Source organism: Lynx rufus, unplaced genomic scaffold (genome assembly GCF_022079265.1).
Source record: "Lynx rufus isolate CCGP_SWC_20201006 ecotype Redwood Valley unplaced genomic scaffold, mLynRuf1.p SCAF_1, whole genome shotgun sequence".
Classification (NCBI taxonomy): Eukaryota; Metazoa; Chordata; class Mammalia; order Carnivora; family Felidae; genus Lynx; species Lynx rufus.
In genome coordinates this window covers 171,626,774-171,653,205 of record NW_025814823.1, presented here as the reverse complement: position 1 = coordinate 171,653,205, position 26,432 = coordinate 171,626,774, and the positions used below count along the sequence as shown (strand labels likewise).

General features: G+C 37.7%; 1 long non-coding RNA gene across 1 annotated transcript in view; it reads left to right on the top strand.

Annotated features, from left to right (window-relative positions):
- The window catches only part of LOC124506730 (uncharacterized), a 112,966-nt gene extending 86,786 nt beyond the window's left edge, over positions 1–26,180 (top strand). The window contains exons 4-6 of the long non-coding RNA XR_006960870.1: positions 15,580–15,725; positions 25,683–25,863; positions 26,120–26,180. This is a non-coding gene — a long non-coding RNA (uncharacterized LOC124506730). The remainder of the gene's footprint in view (positions 1–15,579; positions 15,726–25,682; positions 25,864–26,119) is intronic.
- Positions 26,181–26,432: the final 252 nt, after the last annotated feature.

The following is a 26,432-nucleotide window of genomic DNA, read 5'->3' as shown; positions in this document are numbered from 1 at the left end:
TACTTCAGGGATTATGTTCTCCCACTATTACTCTGCAGCATCCATCCATCTCTTTCTCTGACCAACCGAGCTGGAGAATTAGGTAGTGATAAAATAGAAGTCACCATCCATATATTTCAAAGCTTTAATGATATCACATTGGCCAGTTCCCAGCATTGCAGTACAGCTTTTGGTTGGATATTTTGTTAGAAGAGGTGTTCCAGAACATTTCATTTGTTACTTATTCATATATTATTTACTCTGTGAATCAGGAAGCTATATTAAGTGAGTGAGAAGTCTATGGTTGATTAAGGATATTAGTTCTTCAGCTTCCAAGTTTGTAATGGCAGATAACCCCATAGTAGGTTCAGAGTCCTCTTGGACCCACTTATGAGGCTACCAACAACCCCTTTTTTAAAAATTTTTAAAAAATTTATTTTGAGAGAGAGACACACACACAAAGTGTGAGTGGGAGAGGGGCAGAGTGAGAGAGAGAGGAAGAAAATCCCAAGCAGGCTCTGCACTGGCAGTGCAGAACCTGATGCAGGGCTCAAACTCACAAACTGTGAGATCATGACCTGAGCTGAAATCAAGAGTCAGATGTCCAAGTGACTGAGCCACCGCAGCGCCCCACCAACAATCCATTTTTAACCCAAATTCCCTATACTCTCACTCTGATCAGTAGACTACAATGATATTCTGAATCCCAGGAATTAGTGTTAGCTCAGAATCAGAGTGCAGTATTACAAAAAGTTTGAGTTTCACATTCCCCAGTGCAAAATTATTCCAGTTAATACTGTAGGTTTCTGTGTGGATGGGTAATAAGGATAGGTAACATTTATTGAGCACTTGTTATGCAGCAGGCACTGTTCTAATACTTGTTTCTAAATATTCTGAATGCTGGTGTCTCCACCAAATACCAAAAGCTTTGGCATAGAGAATATTTTTCTGGATCCATACGGGGCACATAGTGGATGGATGAGTCATATGGTGAATCTACAAACATTCCTATCTTGTGACAGAAGAATTCCCTTCAAATAAGAAATAGGTCTGAAGACTGGATAGCCAAAATCAATACAAGAAACTCACAAAGGCATGGCAAATGTCTGCTACATGCAGGTTCACCTCATTCCTTTAAGTGCTGTATAGTGTTCCTTTGCTTTGATATCCTATATTCACTACTCCTGCATCAACAGATGTGGTTTCTCTATTGCTACTTCAAACAACACTTCATAAGTATTTTTTATATGTTTCTGAGTATACATCTATTTAGATTTTTCTAGGATTTGTACCAAAAGGAAAATTTAATTCAAGTTTGTCTGTATTTGTTTCTATGTTGAAGAGACCATGTCCTCACATCCCTTCCCATCTTAGGAGACTTCAAGTAACTATAATTATGAACTATGGTGAGCAGAGATGGAGGGATATTTAGGAAAAACCAATGCATGGGAATGGAACTCCTTCAAATAAACAAACAAATAAACAAACACATGAGCAGAAAAACAGCGACAAAAACCAAACACTTTACCCAACAATTTTGTCCTAGTAATGAAAATCAACCTTTTTATAGATACCAGAAACCTGAAAAGAGCTAGGGTAGGCAAATTATGTCCCTTAGAACCTGAGCAGGGACAATTAAAATTTAGGCTTCAACTTTTAAAAGACAGATTTTAAAAACATTAAGCCTTCTAAGCCAAATAGATATAGCGTATGGTTTTATATATCCAATGCCCTCGTCTTTTCCCCACCTCTGAGCTTACAGGAAAACACTGTGTTTATTTCTGACATTCGGTAAAGCTGTTTCAGCCCCAGTGTTGATTGATAGCAATAGATTCAAGGATTAATAAAAGAGATGTGTTTAGTGAGTCACCAGCACAAGAGCTAAAACAGGTCACATCCCAAGTTAAATCAAGCGGGCCCCGGCATCACCCCATAGGGTTTTGAAGCTGTGATTGAAACTCAGAAGGGAGGAATATGTGTTTGCCAAGAAACATCAATGCTTTTGACTTCTTTCAACCTAGACTGCTCGGTGGCATTTCCAGACAGCTGATGAGGTCTGGAAGGGAGAGTATAAAGCTAAAGACAAAAATCCTATTGAAGTGGATTTGCTATACCTTTTTATTTTAAATGCATGGATGTTTCATGGTGAAATTCAGAATGGAAGATGTTAGCATGAAGTAATATGCCAGTCTTCACTCCTATCCTGGCAGGTCTGCCTGACTTTTCAGTAAGCATCGAAAAGCCAGGAGATTTTATGTTACTCGTATTCCTACTCATATCCTATTAATGATATTCCTCAAAACAAACAAACAAACAAACCTCAAAACAAAACAAAACAAGAAACAAAACAAACACCTCAATCAATAATCTTATCCTAATAATGAAAATCACCCTCTATATAGATGCTAGAAAACTGGAAGTTTGGTTAGACAACATCATTGACTTGGTATCCCATATCCCAATGTCACTACCAATGGTATTATCATGTTTTCCAGTAAAGGAACTTCACACATAATTAACTCTGATCTCATCTTAAGTAATCCTAGATCAGCTGTTTACTTTGCAGTTAAAAATGTTTCTCTAATCTGTTGATGAATCTATACTTTTGGATATTATTATTCTTAATATGAATTAATAAGAGCCAAATGCAAGAATCAATGTGTCTCTTTCAAGTTGCCACTACTTCTTTCCTAATCAAGAATATTGGAGCACCTAGGTGGCTCAGTTGGTTAAGTGTCCAATTCTTGGTTTTGGCTCAGGTCATGATCTCAAGGTTCTTGGGATCAACCCCAGGGTAGGGATCTGCACTGATAGCATGGAGCCTGCTTGGGATTCTTTATCTCCCTCTCCCTCTGCCCCTCCCCTGCTCGCTCTCTCTCTCTCTCTCTCTCAAAAATTTAGGAAAGAAAAAAAGAAAAGAAAGAATATCTAGAATTCCTTCCTTTGTATAGTGTGGGCACTTGCTTGACATTTATTTCGGTTGCTTGGGCTCTTGTGAACTTATTTACTTGAAATTAAGTGGTAATCTTTCCTGCCCATTCACTGTTGCTCTCTTAAAGAAAACAAAACCTAGCAAAAAGATACAGCATGTATCTCCTCAAACATTCATATATTGACGTCCTAACAGCCAGTACCTCAGAAAATGACTTGTATTTGGAGATAGAGTCTTTGGAGAGGTACTTAAGTTAAAATAAGACCATTAGGGTAGGCCCTACGAAAGCAGACCTAGAAAACTAATACAGCACAAATACTTTATTCCTCAGATTTTCCTGCCTAAAAGTCTTCACATATGTTTATATTTATTTGTCCAAAACATTTCCATACAAAAGTAAACACTCAAAATGCAATTATTTCTCTTTCCAAACTCAACATGACACACACTGTCTTCACTAGAAAATATTTTAAACTTTGGCCATCAAAGTTAAATTATCTTTGCATATGATTTATGTATCATTTTAGCACTATCAGATCCCTGGCTCTCTGGGACCCAAGGCATGTTTTACCTGCATTGAATATAAATTATAGGATCTCCCACTAGCATGAATATTGCCTTTCTTTAGATTCTCTCTTTTCTACTTTAGTGGTGGCTTGCTATTAATCCATAATTTGGGAGGGAAAGCTACTATGACATGGCTAATTTGAGAATGTCTATAAATTAACAGGGAAAAGAATAATCACAATTATTGCCACTATTGATACGGCTCTGTTTTCATTGCCTGGTATTGAGAAATGCTTTTAACTTACTTTCATAGCCTTTTGGCCCACTGGTTACTTTTAAAGTTTGCTACTCTGGGCAATCTGTATAACTTACCATTTACCACAGATGCTCCTTGCTCTTCTTCCTTCATACTTTTGTCTATGGAGAATATCACCTCCATCACCCCAAGATCAAATTGAATGCATGAGTGCATGACAAACAAGTTCTTGTCATGGGTCATTTCATGCCCTATTTGCCATGTAGATGTGAATTGGAGATATGATACGGATATTCTAAAGCCCTTAGTTTTGAATTTACATCAGTTGGATGGTGTTTATACTGATGATTAATGTTGCAGTGAACACATAGAATTGCTGTGTGACTTCTGAATGATTCCTGATTCTTCACTCTGGGCAGATGAGAAATGGTAAGTGCCTGGGTGATATTTACAAAGAATAAATAATGTGATTTCAAAATGCAATCTCTAAGGGAAGCATATATGCTGATTAATAGGAAGTTGTAACCCTCTGACACTGCTTCTGTGCTTTGGCAAGAAATAATTTCCTTGTGTAGATAGTAACTGCAGATTGTCTATAATCATCCAAGAAACTGAGGATTAATGTAGATTTTCATACTACCTTGTAGGTATCATTCCTATTATAAACTTGTATAATACAATAGGCCATGATGATGGATTCACTTTAGGTTTCTCTGAAACTAAATATTTTGAAAACGATAGAAAATATATGCAGTTGAATAGCATGCTTTATCAACTCTAGCAGTATTCCTCTTAGGAAGATATCTTTTCAGATAGAGTTGCTTTTCTTGAAAAAGAAAATAAAAAAGAATGGCCAATTATAAGATAATTCATCTATTTATGCTTTCATGAAGAAACAGATGTCATTAGTTTATGAGTTGTGTGCATGTGTGTGTGTGTGTATTTTTTTCTTATGTATTTTAAAAGTGATGTAGTTTAATATTTGTATTTGTGCCTTTCTGTGGTTAAATATGTCAGTGGTTTAATATGGAAAGAATCAAAGAGAGGTTAATTGTAGGAGGAGATTGAACTCAACACACATCTGAATTTCCTCTTGTCCTGAATCCCTTAGGTGGCTGAAAATTCATAAAAATCCTGGAAAAGGAGAAAGAATGTCATGAGCAGGCAAAAATTAATGAGAATATTTGCAAATTAGAAAAGGATGCAATCCTGAAAACCTCCAAGCTTGGAGTAACGTAATATAGAGGAGGCGGGCGACGGGGAGAGGGTGATGGAACAGACATCAGAGTCATTAAGCAAGAGCTAAATTCTGAAAAACAGACCAGTGCAGCTTTTTCACTTCCCCTACTATATCAAATGACAGGCACAAGTGGAATTCAATGTCAGGATAAGCCCGAAAAGTATTATCAAAAATAAATCCTTTAGGGGTCTGAGTGAGGAGAGCAGATCACGTGGGGGGTTTGAGACACATACAGGCAGAGAAGGAGAAAAAGGGGCAGGCTGCTCTGCCAGGAGGTTGAAGCTTTGAAGCACTCCTCTGCCACAACGCACATCTTCTTAAGTTGGCAAGTGGTGGAGGGGGACAGATACCTGGCTTGCCTGCCAGCCCATGCCCAGGAGCCTTAAGACATTTGTCCCATTGACCCACCATAACCATTTATGGTTAACTAAACTGAAAGCAGTCTTACAAAGTTGAGGCCCTGTGCAATATCAGAACTGCAGAAGTCACCCTCGCCAGCTGTTAATGGATAATCAACCATCACCAGATAGTTGAGGCCAAGCAATAGAAGGATCAAACTTAACTAACAGAACCACTGACCCAAGGTTATGAAAGAAATAATTCAAGAGACAGATGAACACTTAATTTAAAAAACACTTAAAAATATCTTTAGAGAGTCAAGTGGCTATTATTCATTGAAAGAAAAGCAAACTAAGAGGAGGGAGAGGGGGAGGGGGAGGCAGAGGGGTGAAGAGGAAGGGAAAGAAAAGGCTCCTATGAAGATGAGTAGTCAGAGAGCACAAACTGTTTCTAGAAATTAAAAATCTCATGGCAAAATAGAAAAAAAAATGTGGGAGATGAATAACAGGATGAACATTGCTGAAGGCTGAATTAGTATTCTAGACAATAAAATAAAACAAAACAAAATCTGGAGAAAAAAATGAAAGAAAAATTAAAACACAATACTTAAAAAAAATTTTTTTTAATGTCCATTTATTATTGAGAGAGAGAGAGAGAGCATGAGCATGGGAGGGGCAGACACAAAATCCGAAGCAAGCTCCAGGCTCTGAGCTGTCAGCACAGAGCCCGATGTGGGGCTCGAACTCACAAACTGCGAGATCATGACCAGAGCCTAAGTCGGATGCCCCAAAACACAATACTTTTAATCCATGATGCTGAACATCCACTTAATAGTTCTAGAAAAACAGAACATAGGAAATGAAAGAGATGAAAAGGAAATAGAAGAATTTCTCTTGAGCTGAAGTGTTTGAGTCTTCAAACTAATAGTGTCCTTATATAGTTACATTCTAAGGGAATTTCTGGTCTCCAAATTTTAAATTTCCAGAGAGAAAATCAATCAATCAAAAAACCAAACAGATGGCCAAGAAAAGAATAAGAGTCGAATTGTAGTCAGACTTCGAGTTAGCAACACTAGATGCTGAAGAAGTAGTTTAAGGAGGCTTTTTCTGTCTCTGAGCAGATGGAGAACTCCTCCCCACTTTTATGCCCACTTTAGAATAATTTTAGTTTTGGCCCTCTATTTCCCCAAACTTACTGATCATCCAATCACCTGTAAACTTTGGAGAAGTGCAGAGCCATAGACCCAATTCCAAGAGATGTGGGTGTATTAGATCCAGGGTGTGGTCTGGGAATCTGTCTTCTAAAAAACTCCTTAGTTTGGAAATGATTGGCTTAGCCCCTAGATGCTAATGACTCAACTCCATTAGCTGTTTGGTCCACGTGGGGCTCTGGTCCATGACATGAGCTCCAATCTAGGACTCATTCCTCCTCATTCTAGACCACAATGCTGACTCAGTGTGTTCTGTCTGAGGCTTTGTGTGTCTCATGTGGCCAGAACTCAGGCCACAAAAATAATGTTCATGGTCTCTACTTTATTTTAGACTAAACATATCCTAGGTGACAAACTAACAAAAGATGTAAAATATTTCTGTAAATCCAACTCAGTTAGAAACTGTGACCATTCATTTCTGACCCACCAATCATTTGAAGGCTTGAATTTCACAAATAGGATAAAGAGCTTGGCCAGAGTTTTTCAGTAATTGCAGTTATTCCAGTCAGGAAGATTTAATTGGATTAAATTAATTTAAAAAATAAAGATTTTTCAGATAACAGCACAGAATTGTCTTATTCATAGAGAAGCCCCTAGAGTTGCCTTTTAATTCTATCGAATTTGTCATTAAGTGACAATGGCTTATACCGCTCACATTATCAGAAGTCACATTAAGAAGCAGCTTTTAGAATTTGGTACATGATGCAAGCACTGAGCAGTAAGGTCAGACACACAAGAAAATCAACAATCCATAATCTTGTTGGATCAATGCAGTCTGAGCAGACCTTATTCATGCTGCGGATGACTGAATCCATTGCTCTGCTTGCGTGTTTAAAGATAGAGAATGCAGATTCTCGCAGAGAGCCACCAAGAGAAGGTATGCCATTCCTGTGGTTGAATGCCACAGTAAGAGGTGGTGTGAAACTAATTTTTTTTTTTTTAACTGCAAAGAGCTATTGTGAGTGTTAGGAAAGAAAATGTGTGTGGGTGAAAGTGCACTGTAAATTCCAAACACCAATCAGATGGGTCAGATGGGAAGCATTTATATTAGCATTATTTTTATTGTTATTAAAAGCATCAGAGGACTTTTGAAGTCTCTCTTCTTTCCTTCCTGTTTGAACTTATTTTCTTATTACACTCTAATACGATGACATAGATCCATCAAAAACTCTGACTGCATTTTGCTCTGTGGCTCCGTTTCCACCCTCTAACTTCCCTCCAGTGTGCTTCTTTGCTCCCTTCCTCTAAGCTCCTTTTTAAGAGCCTGACTTCCTTCAATGTTAGAGGAGAAGGGGAAAAAGCACAAAAGATGAAACATTTATATAAGTCAATATTATTAGTAACTGTCATCTTTTATAGGTAAACTGAACCTCACAATTATTAGTCTATGTGGGTCTCGTCCAGATGGCAGCATTTCCCCTTAAAGATACAGACAGCCATTCAATTTCTTTGGTACACTTAATGGTTAAATATTTTTCATTTTCATTTTTTAAATCGGAAAACAGGGCTGAAATAAAATTTTTGCTCCAAGGAAATGTCTGTGTTCAGCTAAGCATGTGTTGGAATTTCCCAAAGATTATACTCCTCTTAGGCCCAATAAGTTAGAGGGAAATTTTGATTACAGTGCCTGGTACTTGTGGAGAATGTGATTAAAAACTGATTAAAGGCCTACCAAAAGATGTAGTTGAGATACTGGCTGTAATTTTAGTAGTTAATAAAAATCATGATCTCAGTGTTTCTGAATTTCTTTTGAAACTAAAGAATATATACTTGACCCGAGGAAATAAAAACAAGTAAAAACAGTTTATATAAGAACCTCAAAGACAGTCCTAGTGATCAGTTTCTAACAATCGTGTGTCTAGGGGAGGAGAGGCCCCAGCAATCCTATGTTAACCTTTATGTATTTATGGCCTTTATTTTATATATGTTAAGAGATAATTTGACATATAGTTCTTTTTCCTTTTCTTTAAACGGAAAACACATTGAATGCCGTTGATACACTATGGGAATAGAATACTAATTCTGTTAGGAAAAAGGTGACATTTACTTGGTCTTAATTTAGAGAATAATTTATGTAAATTATTTTTAAAAAGAGCAGAGGATGTCAAGTTTTCCTGATAAATTTCAAGTGAGATCAACACATTCATTGGCCCATCATTCCATATTTATTTCTTTTAAGCTTTCTGATTCTATTTTTATTATTGTTAAGCAAAAACTATTAAAAAATAGTCTGGTCACATCTTACAGGTAATGAGTGGTCACCTTGAACTCAGTCCTGAGAGTTTTGTTATTTGAGACCTTGTATTTGAAAAATACCTAGAACTGACACCTTTACTGATATGCAGCTCACTTTATGCATTTTCATTAATTTATCGGAAGTGGATGTTATGTCTACAGAAATATGTTAGAAGGGGCTTTTGAACTATAGTACCATGTTCTTTTTTGTTCCTCTTCTTGTGTAGAAACAGTTTTGAATACACTGTCACATATAATTATTTATGAGAAAATAGCAAGTTTAGACCATAGTTAAAGAAAAAGAAGTGAAGACTAAAAAATTAAAATAGACTTTGCCACATTTTCAACAAGCCTGGCACTTTTCTTTTTTGTTTCTATTTTTTTATTGTTGGAAAATGTTTGTAGGGGACCTCGAGTGAAACAGACTTAAAGACAGAATCACATTTTAGATGAACGTGGAGTAAATATAGTTCTTTTTTTGTACGCCTAAGAAACAAGTCATTTTCTGCCTTGTATTATTATTGTTTTTATCCTATCATATTTTTTGTTGAGATTCCAAATCTTTTGAAAGTTTATATCCCTTACCCAAGGTGCAGCCAAATCCTTGGCATATAAGTGTGTTAATACCAGATAAATGGAGAACAACTCAGTTTTGTACTTCACATCTCTATCACCATGCCTACCATCAGTTTGTAGTCTATTGGAGGAGAAAAGCTTGAGAGCTATAGCACAAGGCAGGATGAAAGAAATACTTTTAGTAACGATACAAGCAAAATGATAGTAAATTCCAAAGTAGGAGTAATAGCATAAATTTGGGGATAGAGGAAGGAAGGGGACTGGGAACCTTCATAAAAGGAAGCCATACTAAGCCTAAATTTGTAAGGATCAGGAGTGTTTCCACAGGCTAAGAAGGTAGAGGAAACTTGTGTTTCCTGCCTAGAGGCTGGATAAAGCACTTCCCGTGTGGGGACTAGAAATCAATCCCATTACCCTGGAGCTTCTCTTCCTGGATGGGGCCACATCACCTTTGTTCCTGGGTAGCTCTGAGGAGTTCAGACTTTGTTTTGCACAAGGAGAAGGGGCTAGTGAAAATTTCTGAGCAGAGAAATAATATACTGTGCAATATACATATATAGGAAAATGGCTCCGGTATTAGCAGATAGGGTGGATGGAAGCCGGGTTTGGCAGTTGAGATATGTGAGCCTCTGAGGCTGGAGTGGCAGTAAGAAAGGAAAGGAGAGCCAGATATGGGATACATTGTGGGAGCACATGGAGGCTAGAAACAATCCTGGTACTGCCCTCATCGTAGCTGAGCCTTTCTCTTCCCTGTAGAATGTAGTTGAAATCCCTGACATGACACACGGAAGTCCTCTTCCTTGCACTGCTCCTCTTTCCCCTTTATGGCACACTGGGCTCTACCTGTCTAGACCTCTCTGTTCTTCATGCTCTTGCATAGCCCTTTGATTCTGAATATTATATTCCCTATGCTAGATGTATCTTTTTCTTCCTTCTAGTTTCTGAAGATCTACTCAATTTTTAAGAACCCAATTCAAATATTATCTCCTTTTTGGATGTTTTCCTACCCTACCTCTCCTGTCCTCCTTCCTGGGGATGCTGGTGGATGTAGTTGCTCTCTACCCTGCCTTCTAGAGCAATAGGCTCATCTGTCTTTTATAAAGCTATTTTAGTAGCATGCCACCATACATCTATCAGAATGGCTAAGAGAAAAAATAGAGAAAATCCCAAATGCTGGTGAAATTGCTGAGAAACTTGGCCATGCATGCGCTGCTTGTGGGAATATAACATGGTATAGTCATTCTGGGACACCGTTTGGCAGCTTTTTTAAAAAAAGTCTAGGGGAGCCTGGGTGGCTCAATCCATTGAGCATGGAACTCTTGATTTCAAAAGCTCAGTCATGGTTCCAGGGTCATGGGATCAAGCCCCATATGCGGCTTCGTGCTGAGCGTGGAGCCTGCTTAACATTCTCTCTCTCCCTCTTCTCTCTGCCCCTTTTCCCTGTTAATGCTGTCTCTCTCTTAAAAATTAAAAAAAAAAAACAAAAAACAACCTGAACACTGAAATACCCTATGATCCAGCAATTGTGCTCCTAGGCATTTATCCAAGAGAAATGACAGTGTATACTCACACAAGAACCTGTACATGAATGTTCATTGCAGCATTATTTGGAATAGCCAAAAATTGGAATAAGCCCGGATATCCTTCAGCAGGTGAATGGTAAAACACACCATGGTAAATACACACTGTGGACTACTACTCAGTAATAAAAAGGAACAAACTACTGATACATGCAATAATTTGGATGAATCTTTCAGGTATTGTGCTCAGAGGAAAAAAAGTCAGTACTTAAAGATTACATATTGTATGATTCTATTTGTGTAATGCTCCTGAAATGACAAAATTTTAAAAATGGAAGATAGATTAGTGGCTGCCAGAGGTTAGGGATAGAGGAGGGGGTGGGAGAGAGGTGGGTAGAGTTATAAAGGGGCAGTACAAGTCTTGTAGTATGGAATTGTTCAGTATCTTAACTGTCGTAGATACAGGAACCTACATGATCGATACAATTGTGTAGAACTAATACACACACACACACACACACACAAGTGAGTACAAGTAAAACTGGTGAAATCTGAGTAAGATGGGAGGATTGTATCAATGTAAATATGCCAGTTTGATACACAGCAAAACCTTGGATTGTGAGTAACTAGTTCTGCGAGTGTTCTGCAAGACAATCAAATATTTTTAATAAATTTTAACTTGATAAATGAGTGATGTCCTGTCATATGAGTGGTACATGATACTGAACATCACATGATCACAACTGAGCCAATGGTTCTTGAAATTGACTTTGATATACAAGTGCTTTGGATTACAAACATGTTTCTGGAGAATGTTTGCATACTTTACTGTACTATAGTTTTGCAAAGTGTTACCACCGGAGGAAATGAGACAAAGTATAGAAGAGGTCTCTCTGTATTATGTCTTACAACTATATGTGAATTTATAATGGTCTCAATGAAATTAAAAACAAACAAACAAACAAATAAAAACCTGCCCTGATTATGTAAAACTGAAAATTGGTTACATAGCCTTGTACCTGAGGGCAAATACAGTGACATATATCTTTGCACTCCTAACCCCTAGTAGGTTGACAGACACATGATAGGTGCACAATACATAATTGCTAAGGTGACACTTTTAATTAAGAGACATGAATACAAGGTACAAATTTGAGTTAAGGTAGATAAGATCTCTCTATCTCTCTCTCTCTGACTTTCTCACTCTTTTTTCTTGAAGTGTTGAATTTGAAATTTGAGTGGGATATCCAAATTAGAGGTATCTAGCAGTGTTTCTATTCTCTCTAGCATTCTAGCTGAACAACAAATGTTCTAGATGTGACTCTGTGGTTCAAGGCTGTATGTATGTAGCTCAGTACATTTCGTGAAAAGGACTTGATAAAGCTTTCATAGTCCATTTTTCTCTAATACTGGATATTCTACCTGACCAACTGAAATTCAAACAAAATTATCACATTCTGAATTGTCTTCTCATTTTATGGATGGAACCTATATATTGATTTTGATCCTCAGTTTAAATTCTTAACTCTTCACCAAAGGGATTATTAGACGTTTTCCCTTAAATCTAAGGTGTCAGGTATAGTTTTTAATTAAAGATCAATTAAAAATGGGCAAAATAATATTTGACATGAAATCAAAACGTTAGTCAATGGTCAAATATAAATTCAGTTATATGTATTATTGTTATATATCCCTTTTAATATTGCTTTGTAGGAAACTGTTGTCTGTAAAACTAGGGTACAGGTTTTAGTATCACAGATTCTAGAAAGGAACTTTAGTAATCATTTAGTTCTGTGATCATAACAATCTTAACAATCTTGATTGTCTTCTCGAGAATCTCTAGGCATTTATATTACATATGCTCCTTCAGCCAGTTCTTGAGTTTTATCACCTAGTTGTTCACAGTTATTTCTTTTTTTTTCTTTTCTCAGAAAATTTTTTTAATTTCATTTTTAAATTTATACCCAAATTAGTTAGCAATAATGATTTCAGGAGTAGATTCCTTAATGTCCCTTACCCATTTAGCCCATCCCCCCTCCCGCAACCCCTCCAGTAACCCTGTTTGTTCTCCATATTTAAGAGTCTCTTACGCTTTGTCCCCCTCCTGTTTTTTTATTATTTTTGCTTCCCTTCCCTTATGTTCATCTGTTCTGTGTCTTAAAGTCCTCATATGAGTGAATTCATATGATATTTGTCTTTCTCTGACTAATTTTGCTTAGCATAATACCCTCTACTTCCATCCATGTAGTTGCAAATAGCAAGATTTCATTCTTTTTGATTGCTGAGTAATACTCCATTATATATATAATGTTCAGTATATATATATATATATATACCGGTATATATATATATATATATATATATATATATATATATATATACCACTTCTTTATCCATTCATCCATCAGTGGACATTTGGGCTCTTTCCATACTTTGGCTATTGTTAATAGTGCTGCTATAAACATTGGGGTGCATGTGCCCCTTCGAACAGCATACCTGTACCCCTAAATACCTAGTAGTGCAATTGCTGGGTCGTAAGGTAGTTCTATTTTTAATTTTTTGAGGAACCTCCATACTGTTTTCCAGAGTGGCTGCACAAGCTTGCATTCCCACCAGCAGTGCAAAAGAGATCTTCTTTCCCCGCATCCTTGCCAACATCTGTTGTTGCCTGAGTTGTTCATGTTAGACATTCTGACAGGTGTGAGGTGGTATCTCATTGTGGTTTTGATTTGCATTTCCCTGATGATGAGTGAAGGATGTTGAGCATATTTTCATGTGTCGATTGGCCATCTGGATGTCTTCTTTGGAGAAGTGTCTATTCATGTCTTTTGCCCATTTCGTCACTGTATTATTTGTTTTTTGGGTGTTGAGTCTGAGCAGTTCTTTATAGATTTTGGATAATAACCCTTTATCTGATATGTCATTTGCAAATATCTTCTCCCATTCTGCCGGTTGCCTTTTAGTTTTGCTGGTTGTTTCCTTCACTGTGCAGAAGCTTTTTATTTTGATGAGGTCCCAGTAGTTCATTTTTGCTTTTGTTTCCCTTGCCTCTGGAGACGTATTGAGTAAGAAGTTGCTGTGGCCAAGATCAAAGAGGTTTTTGCCTGCTTTCTCCTCGAGGATTTGGATGGCTTCCTGTCTTACATTGAGGTCTTTCATCCACTTTGAGTTTATTTTTGTGTATGGTGTAAGAAAGTGGTCCAGGTTCAATCTTCTGCATGCTGCTGTCCAGTTTTCCCAGCACCATTGAAGAGACTATCTTCATTCCATTGGATATTCTTTCCTGCTTTGTCAAAGATTAGTTGGCCATACGTTTGTGGGTCCATTTCTGGGTTCTCTATTCTGTTCCATTGATCTGAGTGTCTGTTCTTGTGCCAGTATCATACTGTCTTGATGATTACAGCTTTGTGGTATAGCTTGAAGTCTGGGATTGCGATGTCTCCTGCTTTGGTTTTCTTTTTCAAGATTGCTTTGGCTATTTGGGATCTTTTCTGGTTCCGTACAAATTTTAGGATTATTTGTTCTAGCTCTGTGAAGAAGGCTGGTGTTATTTTGATAGGGATTGCATTGAATATGGAGGTTGCTTTGGGTAGTACTGACATTTTAGCAATATTTGTTCTTCCTATCAGGAGCATGGAATATTTTTCCATTTTTTTGTGTGTCTTCTTCAATTTCTTTCATAAGCTTTCTATAGTTTTCAGTGTATAGATTTGTCACCTCTTTGGTTAGATTTATTCCTAGGTATTTTATGTTTTTTGGTGCAATTGTAAATGAGATCGATTCCTTGATATCTCTTTCTGTTGCTTCATTGTTGGTGTATAGGAATGCAACTGATTTCTGTGCATTGATTTTATATCCTGAAACTTAGCTGAATTCATGAATCAGTTCTAGCAGTTTTTTGGTGGAATCTTTTGGGTTTGCCGTAGAGAGTATCATGTCATCTGCAAAGAGTGAAAGTTTGACCTCCTCCTGGCCAATTTAGATGCCTTTTTTGTGTGTGTGTTTTCTGATTGCAGAGGCTAAGACTTCCAATACTATGTTGAATAACAGTGGTGAGAGTGGACATCCCTGTCTTGTTCCTGACCTTAGGGGGAAAGCTCTCAGCTTTTCCACAGGAGTTCTTTCTTATGTCCAAATGAAATGGCTTCTATTGGCAAAGACTATGTTGTATTCATTTTTGTGCTTCTGCAATCTCTTGTGTTAGGCAACAATGCAGTACCCATATTATGTGTTTATTGACTGAATCAATGGCTAAATAAATGCTTTATTTTTATCCCATTTTCTCATGTCTCTTAAGGAAAAGAAAAGCAGACCCCCCCCCCCATTATGATCAAGTCAGCCCTTAGTCTTCTCTTCTCCAAGTTAAATAACTGGAATTAATTTAACCTTTTCTCATAGATCCTAATTTCCTTTCCTAATTAATCATCCTTACCATTCTTCTTTGAATCCACTTTAGCCTTTATACATCCTTTAAAAATTTATCACCAGTTGGACCCTCCATTACAATAAGGGCCTCATTAATTTAAAATATATTAGCTTCATTACTTTGTGGCTTATGTCCATTATTTGTAACCCAGTTTTTCTTGGGCCACACAACCCTATGACTATTTCTGCCACGCTGTAGGGTTTTGATAAATATTTGTGGAGTGACTGAATTTGGTCATGTTAATATTTGGTCTTGTTATATGCCTTTCTCTTTGAGAAAAGGTTACCAAGCTATGTTCTTATCTGGCCCAATATCTTACAGATGTAATGAAGACATCTCTTTTCTGCTTTTATTCAAAGGGCAAAGGAAACATCCTATTGACAGCCACAAGCTTTCATAATTGCATCCCCGTGACAATGAACACATTTCTACCAGGTCAAGCTTGCCTACCTGATCCTGTCTTCTCAATATCTTCTTTGAACAACTTCATGTGGTTGAATTCCTGGTAAGCCCATTATACCAAGCCTGTGGGTGTGATCAAGCACATTTGAATTCTAGTGGTGAATGCTGTGCTTACTCTGACACCTTTGTCCCATAATAATATCATATTACCTTTTTTTAAAAACATAGATATTATTTAGATATTTAGATTTTTAAATTTAGTGAAAAGCAGGAACTGTGTTTCACTTACCTTGTGCCTTATACAAATGACTTGGCCATAGTAGGCACTCAAGTATTTGTTAAACTAAAGGCTTAGTGAGTGAATGCCTTTTTTTAAGCTTACATTAGTTCAGTGAGGGTGGTGTATTTAGTTTTACTAAAATAGCAAACAATAAATATTTGCCAATTTATTGAAGCTGCTATTCTTATGCCTTTGATACAGGAAATTTGGCAAATGTTATTATTTTAGCATTCTTGGATTCTATTTAATTCACAGTCTGTTATTATACCAAATAGATGTTGGTACTTTCCCAGTGTTTCCTAAACTGGGAGTTGACCCATAGGGAGATCATGGGCTGTTGTCAGGAAGTCACAGAGACAGCATCTCCAGTCCCCTGAATAGCTGCTTGGAGAAGAGGCAGTGAACTGTGGGTGACCCAGCATTCTCCACCTACTGCCTCCCCTCGGGCACTTCCTTTCAGATTTGTTGTGATACTGAGAGGGAGACCAGAGCTACTGCAGGATCTGTAAGATGACAAGTAAACTTACATTTTTGGGGACAGTTGATATGAGTCATGGAAAACCCAGGGGAGTCCACAGGATGAAAAAGTTTATGAAATCCTGGGGTGACCTCAGGCTGATGCTAATTGAATTCCCTTGACAAAGGATCTTAAATGATGTAGAGCAGTTACTGTTTTTAAATGAGTGCAGGGAAAACAGTTTTCCCAGGGTGTTTCATTGGAGACCAAAAGGTCACTCAGATTCTGCGGTTACAGTCATGTGCAAATCAGTCTTTGGATTAAGTTAGGACTTAATCCAAGGGATCTGGAATTAGAAGACTTGGGTTTGGCTTGGTAATTGTATTGTTCGTATTAGCTGAAAACAGTGTGATTTCATTTTAGCATCAAGGCTTAAAATATGTCAAGCAAAACATTTGAATTTCTATTATCTTTAGCAGAAGTTCAAAATAGTCTATACATCTACAGTCTATTAACAATTGGCAGCAGACTTGATTTATGTTTGTTGCACACCAGAGTGCAGACTTTTACCTTTCTCTGTGTTTTACACACCTCACAGAACAACCTCACTCAGACTTATGATGTCTCCCATCCCTGTAGATAGGGTTTTCTCAGGACATACATAGTTCATGTCCGTTTTCTGCGGAAATTATTAGTAGCTCCCTGCCTATCATTCTCAAAAATGTCCTATAAAGAACTCTTTTTTGAATTCTAGACTGATGGGTCTTCTTAGACACCTCAACCTTGATATGACATCGACATTCTACCCTCTGTATGCCAATACTGAACTAAATATATCCTTGGAACTCCTTGCTTTCCTATATTCCTTGTTTCCCTTGTCACTCCCCAGCTCCTGTGATCTCCATATGCATGTTCCTCCCCCATTGAAATCCATGACTCTCTACTCTCATTGGAATTGTTGCCCAGAAACTTTCTGGGTACTTTTTCTCTTTCATTGAGGATTCTGGGTGGATTCTTGCTCACAATCTCTTCCCCTCCTAGTCCCACTATCTATCTGAATTACTTCAGTGTTCATTACATGACTGTGGCATGTAACACCATTGGTTGCCCAAAAGCCATCAGCTGTTAGGTTTTCATCCCAGACAAAGGAAATCTGCTTTTGTTTATGTCGGAATGTGCTTAGCTCCAGGAAGAACATAAATGGTGATATTTTCTAATTTGCTGGTTACTCTGTGGGTAATTCTAATGTGCAACCAGGCATAACAGTCATGGCTCCAAACACATCACAGTAATCTCAGTTCCCTTTGTAATGGTCCAAGGCTGCTCACACAACCCAGTTAGGGAATTTCTACAAAAGTTTTCTGGGAAAGTTTTGTTTTTATTATAAAGAAAAGAATTTTATAAGAAAAAGTCTTTTTGCCCTTTACTTTCCTTCTTTTTTGGATGCTCTCCGATGATGATGCTTTTAGCTGTTGTAGCCATCTGGAAACTCTAAAGTGGTAAGTCAACCTGCTGAGGATAGCAGGATAGACAAGGGTAAAGATCCTGGGTCTCTGATGCTACTGTTTAATCTATAAACCTAGAATCTGGCTAACTATGGAATTTAGGTTAGGATAGTGTAAATATTATTATGTTAAAATCACTCTGTCAGGTCTTACATATTTGCTAAAAGCATACTTATGATAGATTTAACCTCCTTAGAGGCCAAAACTGGAGGTCAAAGAACTTTTTCTGTAAAAGACCAGATGACAAATATTTTAGGTTTTGTGAGCCATATAGCATCTGTTGCAATTACTCAATGTTGCCATTGTAACACAAATGCAGGCAGAGACAATACATAAACAAATGAGTGTGGCTGTGTTCCAATAAAGTGCTATTTACACAAATAAGCAATCAACCAGATTTGACCCGTGGGCTATAGTTTGGGGACCCCTGTCCTAAATCTTCATTAAGAAGTGAAGGAATCAGCTTCTAGAGGGCTAACTACATCTTTTGGTATTTTTTGGGTAAGATAAGATTAGCATCCTCTTCTAGGGCAGTGTAGGAAATTACTGCAGAATTGGGAATTGAGTACAGGGAATGCAAACAGACATGGATTACCTGGACTCAAAGGTAAGAGAAAGGACTATGGGGAGACAAGAACCTTAGGCAGGACTCCCATAGAGGTTTTACATAGTCATTAGTAATTCTAGAGATCTTTGTGTCATGTGAGTAGAGAGAAGGAGACATTACCTGTATTACCAAAAGGTTTATGGAATTTCCTGAGGCATCAAAATCTATTTTGACTCAGAACTTCAACATTTGTTATTTGGAGAGAGAAAACTTTCCTGGGGTATATAAATGATGGTGGGAGGACAGAAGGTGTGACTGAGAATCTGATTTATCAGGTTGTGCTACTGAATGCACAGACTTTTCTTTCTGTAACAGTTGTATATAATGGAACAGTTTTTGCCATAAGATCTGGTCTTTCTTTGATAGAGGCACCACCTGGTTTTAATTTACTAATTCATACATATTTTGGAGGGAGCCTAATGCATGCTACTTGACATCTGCAAAGAGCCTTTGCGGGAATATGGTGGAAGTGTTCAGCTCTGTGTTGTTGGTATTTCCCTTGTGAGGTTTCTAGTTGGACAATGAGACTCAGTAGGGTTCCTGGTAGAAGAAAAGGAGCCCATTCTTTAAGTCCATAAGTCCTCCACAATGGTCCAAGTAAATAGGGTAAGATTGCTTTTTTCCCCTACTTTCCCATTAAGACTATCTTTGCTTATTTAAATTTGAATCTATTTGTGTAAAAATCGTGGAAGCACCATGGTTACCTTTAGGGAAAAGAAATGGGAGGCTGGGAAAGGAGGTCAGGGAGACTTAATTTTTTATTGGGTATGTATAATATTTGAAAATTCTATCAACCTATATTACTTTATCCAAAAAATTTTTTTAATTACCTATATTTTTAAAACTGCTGGATGTATATCTGTCAGATAGGGTTGGTAGATGAAGCTAGGAAAGTACACTGTGAAATTCATTTCAGATCCTGATCCCTGCTGGGGACAACTATGTATTCTCATACATTTAGCTGTGACCAATGTTTATGATCATTTACAAAAGAGTGCATGCATCCTGGCTTGCCTATTCACACAAACTGCAACATAAACACTGATAAAATTACACACCATAGATCTATGAAGCTCATCCATTGGAACTTAATAGCTTGGTAGTGTCAGTCCCAGTGCTTGCTAGAACCATAGCCCTTTGGCCCAGGCTGTCATTTTCAGGACTACAATTCCTGGCCTCCATCTGTCCATAGTTGACTAGTGAAAGTAGGAGCTGATGGTGCAGTTGAGTGGAGGCTAAAATTACACACATACAAATGTCATGAGATGGAAAAGGAGTTGTGAGGGGACTTGAACAAATAGAAGTTATAAAGGAGAATGAATCGATCAGTAGAAGTTTTGAGCTAGGTAAGTTATGGAGTTGATGTTGAGCCATTTAGTATTGGAGGAAAATTAAGAATCTGTACCACCATAGAAATGATAATGATGTGATGTGATGGAGGTGTTAGCTAATACTATAGTGGTGATCATTTTGCAACACAGGCATACCTTGAAGATATTGCAGGTTTGGTTCCAGGCCACTGCAATAAAGTGAATGTCACAATAAGAGTCAAATTTTTGGTTTCTCACTGCATATAAAAGTTATGTTTACACTATACTGTAGTCTACTAAGTGTGAAATAGGATTATATCTTAAAATGTGCACACATTAATTTAAAAATACTTTATTGCTAAAAATTTCTAATCATCATCTGTGCTTTCAACAAGTTGTAATCTTTTTGCTGGTGCAGGGTCTTGCCTTGATGTTGATGGCTGCTGAGTGCTCAGAGTGGTGATTGCTGAAGGCTGGGGTAGCTGTAGAAATTTCTTAAAATGAGACAAGAATGAAGATTGCTACCTTGATTGATTCTTCCTTTCATGAATGATTTCTCTATAGCATGTGATGCTATTTGATAACATTTTACCCACAGTAGAACTTCTTTCAAAATTGGAGCCAATCCTCTTAAACTCTGCTGCTGTTTTATCAACCAAGTTTATGTAATATTCTAAATCCTTTGTTGTTGTTTCAACAATATTCACAACATCTTCACCAGGAGTAGATTCCATCTCAAGAAATCACTTTCTTTCCTCACCCATAAGAAGCAACTCCTCATCCGTTCAAGTTTTATTGTGAGGTTGCAGCAATTCAAATATAATAATAATGAAAAACTTTGAAATATTGTGAGAATTAGCAAATTGTGACACAGAGACATAAAGTAGGCAAATGCTGCCGGAGAAATGGTGCTGATAGACTTGTTCAATGCAGAGTTGCTGGAAATCTTAATGTGTAAAAAACTCAATTATCTACAAAGTGCAATAAAGCAAAGCACAATAGAATGAGGTATGTTGTAGATAAGTGTATCAAATCAACATGCTGTACACCTTAAAATTACACAATATTATATGTCAACTATATGTCAATTAAGCTGAAAGAAAAAAGAATCTGTACCAAAAGAAAAAGAGGTACAGAGAGTAATCGAATCCCTTCAATAGTATTGCCTTTACAGGGAAGATGTGTGTACTTTGCTGCAGAAGTTCCTAGAGTTTCCCCCAATGCAACTCCAGTCTTTGTGAAATTCACTTGTTTCTGTTCTTGGACTCTCATGAGGTATCTGTTTTTGTTTCTTTTTATAATTAATCTACTTTCCTTGACTTAGCCTGAGTGAGTCTGTGTTCTTTCTTTCCAAAAAAACTTTATTTAAACTAATTGAAATTCCTGCTCTGGGCTTTAGTTGTTTTCTCCCAAATAAAGAGTCTCTTTAGCTAGAAAGGCTAGGATCATCTTATCGTCCTTAATGGCTACGCCATGAATCTTAAATTCATTATCTCATGTTGATGGAGAATATATAAAACAACTCCAGTAACCAAATGATATTTCAAGATCAACAAGTAAAAAGTGCAAATGATTTTATAGATTGAATATAAAAGAGAGTGTGTATCTGGGAGGGAGAGGTCACTGAGTATAAGAGGAGAGTACAAAGAATCAGCCAAGGTCAACCCTGAAAAAAACTGAAAATACTTTTTCTGTCTATGTTTCTCCCTACCTTCTCCAGGCACACATCTTGCATCTATGTCTATAACTCTTAGCTTCCACAACCACTCTTGTTTGAGCTGCCATTGTTATAACCCATCTTTCTTCATGCACACCTTGTTTTCATACATCAAGAAAATTGGAAGCTCTCAAACACTCTAAGTAGAACCTAAATTTCTAGTGCTCAAGGAATTAGAAAAAGGTGAAAAAGCCCAAAGTTAGCAGATGTAAGGATATAATAAAGATAAGAGGAAAAATAAATGAAGTAGAGAACAGGAAAACAATAGAAAAGATTGATAAAATTAAGAGTTTTGATTCTTAGAAAAGATGAACAAAATTAACAAATCTTTAGCTACACAGAGTATTTTATTCTAGGTTTGAGATGCCTATAGAGCCCTGTAAGGTAATGTAAATTAATGTAAACATAATGTAAACATATATTCTGTTTTAGTTAAGGCAGGGAAGACAGCTACTTGCTGTAAAAAACAACCCTCAGATTTCAGTGGCTTAACATAATACACTTCTCACTCATGTTACAGAGCAGATTAGGTGAGGGATCCAGTCCACTTCTACTTTGTGGTTCCACCATCCCCTAGTCCTCCACTCAATCATTTGCATTTGGCTAGAGGAGAATGTATGAAGAAAGAGTGTCCATTTAAAACCCTTTCAACCTTGGCTACTATGTCACTTGTTTACATTCCATTGGTTTAGATCCAACAGGGCTGGGAAAAGTAGAGCCCAGGAAGAAGAGAAGAACACAGATATTGATGAATACCAGAAATGTCTATGTGCTTTCCCCTATATTTTGGAAATGCCTTACCTAGTCAGTATTTTGTTTTCCACTTTTAGATAATCATAAGAAATATTTTTCAATGATAGAAAAGCCCCTGTAAAAATGCAGTGATAAGTGGCAACTGGCATTCCTATTAGTGATAGGAACAACCAGAGGTAAGGGTAAGAACTGTGACAAATAGGAGAACACATGCCCCATCTATTAGGAGTAGCCGTTACTCAGCTCTGATTATTAGCAGTAGGAAATATACACTCAGTTTTTCTAGATTTTACGATTTCTCAAATGAAGAGCCTGGTTTTGTATGTGAAATATCCCATTTTCAATATACAATCTCAATTATAAAATGAAAATTGCTCATTTTGGTTTCCTATAATTTATGAAGTAATTCTCAAGAGAAGTGGCAAATCAAAATTGTGTGTGTGTGTGTGTGTGTGTGTTAGAACCAACTGTATTGCATATTTTTATATACTTTCTATCATCTCTGTCTTCTCCCTCTACTCCCTATTTATTGCCCTTGGCCACCGTAAGGTATTAGCTGATATAAATGTAAGAGTCTGCCCCTAGGTATTTGCATCATAACAAAAGATCCTTGAAAACACACACACAAAAAAACCCTAAAGTAATGGATTTCCAACTATAAAATTTTATATATAACTAACTATTAAGAATATTTTTCAGTAGGAACTGCCCCATGACCTTCCAATCACATCTTGTGGGTGGCATCCATTTTATCTTCTTATAGGATTGTGTTGGTTGAAAAAGCCTTTAGTTCTGTAAGCATTAAGGTGTTAGATCACCATCCTCTGATGACCTGACTGACTCTGTGTTTAAAGCTCTAAAATGAGTTAGAATATCCTCACCACTCTCTGTTCAATTTGCCAATATTATTTGGCAAATGTCCGCTCTGTGAGCAGTGACTGGCACTATTATGGACTGAATTCTATTTCCCCAAAATTTGTATGTTGAAGACCTAATTTCCAATGTGACTGTATTTGGAGATAGGGCCTAGAAGGATGTAATATAGGTCAAATGAAGTCACAAGAGTGGGGCCCTATTACTAAGGTGTTTGTGCCCTTATAAGATTAAGAGATGCTATAGCTCACTCACTTGTGCTCGCCCTCTCTTCATGTGTGCACAGAAAAAGTCTGTGTGAAGACAGTGAGAAGGCTTCCATAAGCCAGGAAGAGAGGTTTCACTAGAAATCAACCCTACTGTCACTTTGAACTTGGACTTCTAGCCTCCAGAACTACAAGAAAATACATTTCTGTTGTTTAAGGTGCCAATCCGTGTTATTTTGTTACATCAGCCTGAGCACATGTCACCTGTGGTCTTAGAGTGTTAACGGGCTTCCATGAACATTTAACTTACTTTGGGAAATATGTGAAGACATGTTAGAACTGAAGCACTGGAGATCTTTCAGAGGTTTCAAAGTGATGGTTCACCAGAGACATTTGGCTTATTAATTTTTCTTAGCCCAGTCCCTTTAAAATGTGAATTGGAGTGTTTTTAAAGAGGCATGCATTCTCCAGTTTCCCACAGTTCCCAGTGCTCCTTATGTATCACTCATGACCCCCTCCGCACATTTATTTTTTGCTTAGTCCCTGGAGACACTTGTATGACCTGGAATGAGCCCAAGTGTCCTTATTTTACCAGTGATGAAGAGGTATTGGGAGGGGGTGACAGAAGTGACATAAGAGGTAGAAGGCAAGAAGGTAAGAACCTGGGCCTGGAAAGAAAGAGTGTAAGGAAATAGGATATCAGGCACAAGGCTTGTGTACAGGAAGTGGCCAATCCAACCAGGGCTGAAAAGACTCCTCTGGATTGGTGGGTAAATGGCAGGGTGGCAGAGCCTTCTCTTGGCCCTTTTCTTTTTTTGATGTTGGTAGCTCCTAGTACCTGATCTTCACATTGAGACCATAAAAATGCCAGATACTTGCTTCCCTAGCATTCCTTGCAGCTAGAGATGACCCTAAAACACACTTCCAATGAAACATAAAGGGAAATGTAACTGTTTTCTTCCCTCATGTAAAGAGAAAAATATATAAGCAGTGTCCCTGTCCCTTTCTTTTTCACTTTGGGTGCAGCTGGGTCAGAGAGTACAGTTGGGGCTGTGCTGTACAGCACAGTCATGGGGCAACTGGCTGGAGGATCAAAGCCAACATGTAGAAAAGTGTAGAGCAGAAATGTGGAAAGAGACTGGGTCCCTGGGAACATTATTGATCTACTGAACAACCACTAGGTCCGCCCAGCTTCAGGCTTTCTTGTTACATGAAATGTAGAGCAAACAAAAAGACAAAACAAAATAACAAAACCCTTTATTCAGGCTACTTCCTGTTGGGTATTTTGCTAATTGTATCCCCAAACATCCTAACTGGTATACTTAGTGAGAACGGGTCCAATGGAGCAGTTCTAACTGAACTGGGCTAAGAGAAATTAATCTGTAGGCCAAAGGTATCTGGTGAACCATCACTTTGAAACCTCTGAAAGAACTCCAGTGCTTCAGTTCTATCTAACTGGGATAGGAAGTGACAGCTGTGGTCCAATTAAACTGAAAGTGAAGGAGAGAGACAGTGGCTTGGCTGTGAAGTAAGGCAGAGAAAGAAGAGATTAAATCTACAACTTTCTTCTAAAAGGCAGTATATGTGAGGGTGAAGGGTGTAGACTCTGGATTCAGAAAGACACTGGCTTAGATCCCAGTTCTACCTTTTGTTGTTGGGAACTGGTAATTTAATCTCTCTAAGCCTCTGTTTCCTTATCTGTAAAGTGGGGATTTAAGTGTCCTTATTTTGCTGCTGATGAAGAGGTACTGGGAGGAGGTGACAAAAGATGTGACGTAAGAGATAGGAGACAAGACAGGTAAGAACCTGGGCCTGGAAAGAAAGAGTGTAAGGAAATAGGATATTGGGCACAAGGCTCATATACAGGAAATGGATTGTGTACACACAGAGGATTGTTGTTGCAAGGCTTAAGTGAGTTCACATAGGTGAAGCTCTTAGCACAGTGGCCAGAAGCTGTTCAGTACAGTTAGCTATGAGCTAGACCATCACTGACCTTTAGCCTTTTATATCTGCTCTTGCATATCTCCATCTGGATTGCCCCGTACCTACCTCAGACTCCTGGTGCCTCCTCTCCCTTCTACCATATGCTCTTCCTTTCTGCTAATTAGGAAAATGTCTTGGGTGTAGCAGAAAGACATGTGGCATGCTGTGTGAAGCTACATGTTTGGGCTTGGATAGATTTAATTCACAGAGTATGCTATGTGCTGTCTGGTTCTCCAAGAAACCCAATAGAAGCTGATCTCATCCTACTGATTGAATTTGATGACATGCTTATCATTTCCTTTTACAGTTTTTATGGTCCAGAATGACTCTGTTGCCAATATCTTCTGATAGAGGGAATTACTTTTCCAGGCAGTGCAATCATGCTATTTATCAAAAGAAACACTGGACAATCACAGTGGACTTCAGCGCTGTGTCCTGAGCCATCATCTGGCCAACTCTCGGCAAGAAACTTCTTTGTTCTTTAGAGACTGAGCTCTATCCCCAAGCACTAACAGAATCGAGATGGAAGAAGTTGGAATTCTTCATCTTGGTATGTAAAGAATAACTTACTGTTTATGCATATTAAGGGACATTTTTAAAAGAAGCAATTATAGGATGTTTTGTCCCTGTCTCGCCTGATCTCTGAGGTCACCTGACCTCTCCATTTTAACCTTGGTTTTTTACATGAGGGGTGTTTTTACTCTATGTTTATGAATCTGTATCTATTAAAACAAACACTTTATGTGTAATTCATTCATTTATTCAGTATTTACTGAATGCCTACTATGGTCCTGGCATTGTTTTAGGTGCTGTGACACAGTGAGGTTCCTGCTCCCAGGAAGCTGAACCCTGGCCTTGAGATACATGGTAGGACAGACATGGGTTGAAGGCACTGGGGTGCAGCAAAGGGGAATGTTCCAGGAAACAAATGGCAAAATTGTTCTGAAAGGAACACTGGGTGTAGAACCTACATTTCTTAAAGTGTCAAGGATGCTATAAAACAAATATCAATTTTTCTATCATGCTTCTAACTATACCATTCACTATAGCATTGAAATATTCAGAGCTCCTATTTAAATCAGAAGCTGTTATACAATCATTTCTGAATGAAGGCAGTAA